At 47.8% G+C, this 6,000-nt stretch overlaps 1 protein-coding gene across 2 annotated transcripts in view; it reads right to left on the minus strand.

The window, feature by feature from the left end:
- Nucleotides 1-2,371, minus strand: part of YES1 (YES proto-oncogene 1, Src family tyrosine kinase) — a 52,223-nt gene extending 49,852 nt beyond the window's left edge. The window contains exon 1 of one of the 2 annotated variants that reach the window (XM_083821876.1): nucleotides 2,096-2,371. The gene's annotated coding sequence lies outside the window, so the exon portion shown is untranslated. Of the gene's footprint in view, nucleotides 1-1,458; nucleotides 1,483-2,095 lie in introns of those variants that run through there. The other variant, XM_083821875.1, reaches the window with a different exon arrangement.
- Nucleotides 2,372-6,000: the final 3,629 nt, after the last annotated feature.

The raw sequence follows: 6,000 nt of genomic DNA on the forward strand, positions 1-6,000 counted from the left end.
AGTGTGACACTCCTTTAGCTATTTCAAACAAGTTGGCTATTCCAATATACTTTTAGTGCCATTCATTTATTTCATAGCCAGAGAACTGTTAGGTCGTAAATATTAAAAAAATAGAATAAAATAAATCCCTCTTTATAATATGAAATACAGATTACAGCTACCACGGCCTCACCCTCACTCCAAATGAAATTCTCCAGATTTCAAAGAGGAGTACTAGGGGTTCAAAAATTAGGAAGTTATTAAAAACTACACGGGCAGCTCTGCGAACAGCAGAACCGGTGAAGCCTAATTTCCTGCGTCGATTTCCAGCTCGAATGAAGTGCTCATGTGAACTCTCCGGTGTGCAGCTTAAGAGCTCTTTTCTACCTGGCTTCCTTACTTTCGCAAATTCCGTACAAATTGTCCACCTGGGAGACCTCTGCTGCCAAATTTGTTTGAAATTGGCTAACAGCTGGAAGATTTGTTAGAGAGACTGACAGGCACACAGATGTTGCAGTTGCACTTGAGTTGCACTTCTTGAGGAAATAAAGCTAACAAAACTGGTGGAATAAAACAATTATTGGCAATCACTGTTACCAACTATTGACACAGTTTTATATACTTGGTATTGTGGGTGGTTTTTTTTTGTTTGTTTGTTTGTTTCTGAAATTCAGCACAGTCCCTTTGCGTGCCAGTGCTGCTCTCCTTCTGCTCATGTCACAAATGCTACCTCATCCTGAAATTAACCCTCGCACCCTGGCTGTACAAAACACACCCAGGGTCTCTGCTTTACGCACATGTTCAGTAGAAACCCCCTACAGCTGAATTTACAAACATGCATAGGAAACACACATACCAGTTCTGTTTTTTTTTTTGGGCTGGAAAGGAACAATCCTTAAACTTACCAAGCCTGCAGAAACATACAGTTGTTGTGGTGTATGAAGTACAGTGTTACAAACGTAACTGACAACACGGTTTTATTAGAAAGCCTTCTTTATAGTCTTGGTTTCCAAAAATGAAAAAGAAAAGAGACAAGTAAACTTTTGTATCTCACTTCCTCAACCAAAGGTCAATTTTGCTTGCAAAATTTGTCTGAAATTTCATTCAGCTGCTGACGAATTGTTAAGAAAAATACAATACACTTTCCTTGGCAACACGTCCTAGGTTTTAAGCTGGGTTTGTCTTAGCCTGCCAGTTAAAGTAAATTCATACAGCTATTTTCTAATTAACAACCAGCCTCTGCCTGGGCTCAAATTCAGCAGGTAGGCCTGAACGAACCTTCTCAGCAATCACGAGGTTCGCTCGTATTCATATCCTACTTTCTCTGACACAAACTGGCTCGTGCCTCTGTAGGCATCCGACATCTGGAAGGGACCATCCTGAAGCAAACGCAGTGAACCCGTGCAGTAGGGTGTAAGGCAGGGAGGCAACGCGCTGCTAGCCCTTCGCCTGGAGGGACGCGCACATAACTCCACTCACCGCACGCCTGGGGGTCTGCAGCAAGAAAAGTTGCACACGGTGTCTGCGGGGATGGGGGCCTGTGTGTTTTTAATGCTTTTTTAAAAAAAAAAAAATAAAAAAATGTAAGGAACATGAGGAGGTTTGATGAAGTGTTATGACTGAATATTCAAATTAATGACTCAGAAATCTCAAGCAGTCGTGTTCCTGCTAGGTGGAGGGACGCAAACCAGAACACCGAACGAAAAAAAAAAATACATATATATATACATATATAAAATAAAACAAGCCGAGGCGCGCACAGCCCCTTCGGAAACCAATTTCCCGGATCTCGCCCCAAGGCCCCCCCACAGCGACCGCGGCCCCGCTCCGAGCCCTCCCCGGGGGTCCCCGGGGAGCCGCAGCCGGCCCCGGGCCGTGCCTCCTCGCCCCCCCCGGGTGCGGTCCCCCCCAGCCCCGCCGCCTCCCCCCTCGGTGCCCCGGCGGGGCCCGGCAGGAAAGTTGGCGAGAAACTTCGGGCGGAGGAAGGGGTCGCGGCGCGGGGAGAGGCCGGGGGAGGGCGGCCGGGGCCTAGCGCCTCCGCTGCGGCCGCCGCCACCGCCGCCGCCATCGCGGCCGCCTCTCCCCGCGGGGCGGCGGAGCGCGGCCGGGTCCTCACCTGCCTGTCCTCGGCGGCGCCGGTGGGAGAAGGAGGGGGGAGAGGGAAGGAAGCGGGGCCCCCCCCGCTCCTCCCGGAGCCGCGGCGACCCGGGGAGGGAAGGGGGGGAGGAGGGGAAGGGAGGAGGGAAGAGGAGCGGGAGGAGGAGGAGGAGGAGGAGGGAGCCGGGCGCTCCGGTGCGTGCGGGGAGCCGGAGCCTGGCGGCGGGAGGAGGAGACTCCCCGCCCCTACGGCCGGGCTTCTCCGCCGGGCACCGCCGGCCCCTCCTCCGCCTCGCCTCGCCTCGCCTCGCCCGGCCTCGCCTCGCCCGCCGCTGCCTCCGGGCGAGGCTCCCCGCCCGAGTCAGAGGCCGCGGGGAGGAGCCGGGCGGCCCCCACGCCGCGGGATGGCGGCGGCGCGGCCCCCTCCGGCCGAGCCAACATGGTGGCGGCGCTGCCCTGACGGCGGGGAGGCGGGGGGCAGCCGTCCCCGCTCCCCGGGGGCGGCCCCCGCGGGCTGGGGTGGGCGTAGGGGGGTCCCCCGGGGTAGCAGGGAGCAGCCCGAGCTCGGCTGGTGCCCCCCCGGCTTCACGCCGGTTCAGGTGTGTGAGCTCCTTCCCCTCCGCCACACCGCCAAGTGGCTCCCAAAAGCCCGGCGAGGCGGGAGCAAGGCTCCCTGAGCTCCCTCATGTTTGGTTTTAAGGGTTTCCCACTGTCCTCTCCCTTAGCTCCGTGGTGTCTGGAGTCATGGGTTTCCCACCAGCCTCAATTCCAGACCCCAGCCTTTCACGCTGAAGAAGTAAAAAGGTTGGGTTTGTGTCGAGGTGGGCTTAAGGAGAAGGGTCACTGCAACGCATCCAGCCTTCCCGATTACGGACTGCAGGAAGAAGGGGAAAAAAAATAACACGAACCACCCGAAGGAGACAAAGTTATTGAAGTTTACGTGGGCAAATTGGTGGTTATCACTCAGAATTATCTTTTATTGCTTTCAGCTCGCTAATAGCAAAATTTGGTGCTGTAATAGTGTTTGTGTCTATTGCGTCTTTATTTGGTTCGCAGGCTGAATATAAAATGGTAATTGTATTGATCTGCAATGGTAATCTAATAGTGTAGTTTTAATCATTAAAGCAAGCAAAACATGAGATCTGTTCTCTAGGCGGGGATGCAAAGTAAAGCCATTTGTAATTTTTAATTTAAGAGAATACATGTATTTGCTTTTACAGGACCGTAAATACACTAAGCAGGCAGTTAGCAAAAAAAAAAAAAAAAAAGGCATTTCAGATTTTGAGGCTCCTTACCATAAATCATATTCATGCAATCCTGTTAGCGTGGTGGAGTTTATCATTTTCCTGCCCTGTCAGGAGCCTAAATCACATTATAAAGAATTGATTTTTAATTTAGAAATCAACAGCGAGTTTTATGAATCGAGCTGGACAGCGAATTACTTAACCGAGGAGTATTTGCGGAGTGGCAGAGGCCTGAGTCTGTCTCTGCTTCCCAGCACTGGTGGGAACACAGTCTGACCTCCAGCATCGGTCGCGTTTGCCTATACACAGGCAAGCACCGCCACGTGGTTAATTTTACATCTCAGTGGTAGAACTTGCATATCTGAAAAAATGACAGCCTCAAGGATGTCGTCATCATTACGCTTCAAAATTACTCGTTTTTGGTAAGAAATGGAGCAGCTTTGGGCTGAAGCTTTATGGTTAGAGGCATGCTGGCTCTTGGCACTGCCAAGTTTGGTGTCTAGGTTTCAGGCCTGCGGTAGGTGGATGGGATTTCTCTTCGCACCTGGCTGTACGCATATGGTAACGACAGGTTACCTGGGATTTTCAGTACATCGTACCTCTCCGATTGCTTTCTCTGCCAAGGAGCAATATAAGGAGAGTGTCGGTGGGTTTCTGAAAGGCAGCAGTTGACTGTGGCCTCCGCTTGCTCTCTTACAGCATATATGCTGTTGACTGCCCAGATGTGCCTCCACAAAGAGTACTAGGGCTGCACCAGCGATCGACTTCTCTCAATAGTGAAGAGACTGGCATGTTTAATTTCAAGCCCAGTGTGATTAAAATAGCACAGCAGTTTGGGGGAAGAGGAGATGACCGGTCTTGCAACTGGTAACAAGCTCAGCCCCGCACCATGTGGACGTGAAAGAATAGATTAGGGTTTGAGTCTGGAGTCGTGGAGGCTAGACATGCTTTCATTGCAGTGGAAAAACTGGCCACTTCTTAAATTGTCTTGCACTTGTTACTGGCAGTCTGAGCGCTCCTCGTTTTTATGAGGCCATGTGGAACAGGTGACTTAAACCCATCAAGCTGCTGGTGGCTCACTCTGTTTAATTCTGCGCTAGAAGGGACTCGGGACATCATTGCCACCTTCTGCCTGTGAGTCAGCCTGCAGCCTGTCGCCACATTTTACCTAGGTAAAGCTCTCTTCTGTTACTGCTCGGCTGCTATTGAGTGGGCTCTAAAATCTGTTGCAGTGCTGTAAGTGCCATAAGCCATAAAGGTCGGGCTTAAACCCCTCGCTGTGCACTCAGGAGGCATCAGCTGTAGCTGGTACCAGTCTCAGCTGAGAGTCAGCTAAGACCAGTGCCTGCTTTTACGAATTTCTCCACCCTTTTGGTTTAAATTTATATTTTTGACCATGTACACGAAGGGGAAGGAGGAGCTGTAGCACAGCTGGGATGCGGAGTGAGATGCTACCACTGCAGAGGTGAGCTGCTGCCATGTGCTGGCTATGATTTCCTGACCAGCCCCTCAGACAGGCTCAGCATTTGTTAATGCAACAACTGTGTTGTATTTTTAGTATTTTAGGAGAATTGCTGCTGTTGAGGTTGGCATTAGCATAATCACAAAGATTCAGGTAAATTCCTAAATATAGGCTATCTGTGAAAATTCTTACATAATTCTTATATCTGTGAAAATTCTTATAGATTTGATTTCTAAAGAAGGCAATCACTTATATTTATACAATTCTAAATGTGTTTTGGTTCAAATTACCTTGTGATTGGTGGGATCAAGAACTGAGTATGCCAGATGAAGTATTTTTAGGGATATAAGAGGGAATACAGGTATAAGAGAAGAAAGAAGGAGGAGCAGAGGAACAGATATGAAGGAAGGCAAACTGGGTTATTTCAGGTACTTGTATGGTTTCACTGATTTGTGACTGAGGAATACAGGACTTGTACCCTGAGATTTTGAAGGAGGTGGGCAGACTGATTTTCTGAAGAGCTTTAACAATACATGCTGAAGGTTAATATATGGTACACATTATAGGTATAGAGTAACTTGGGAACGTTGAGACATTTTTGAACACAACTGTTGGTATTATTTCCCAATAAATATGAACAAAAAATAAAATACTGTAGAGGTTCATGGCCTCCTCCTCCTCCAAATAACTTTTAAAAGAAACCTGGACCTAAATTCATCCTTTCATTTTGAGAAATAAATGGTAGTCAAGGCCTAATCTAAGCTTTAAAAGTGTGGAAAATAATGGCAACACCTCCTAAAATTCATCAGCAAGTTCCCATTGTCTATTGTGTAATGTAATCAAATTACAAAAAGCAGTTCTTAGAATTAATTGGTATTCATCGCATACTAACTTTTAAGCACTTATGTAAATATTTTAAGAATTGGGAGTTTAGCAAAGCATAGATATTTCTTTTGAATCTAATTATTCTAATTGTTAAGTGTGTAGTTTTTGTTTTGTCATGTTAAATTCTTAAAGTGAAATTATTAATAAGATCATTGATTTTTAAAAGTCAAACATCTTCCTTGGATATAACGCAAATTGCATATGCATGTAGTAGTTCAGTAAGGAAGGGGTGTTAAGTCACCAAGTGGTGGATCTGTCATTGTTTCTTATTCAGAAACAAGCAAGCTATTTAAACTTTATGTTAATCTTCAAAATGTTTTCTTCACAAATATC

The sequence above is a fragment of the Anser anser genome (genome assembly GCF_964211835.1).
Source record: "Anser anser genome assembly, chromosome: 2".
Lineage (NCBI taxonomy): Eukaryota > Metazoa > Chordata > Aves > Anseriformes > Anatidae > Anser > Anser anser.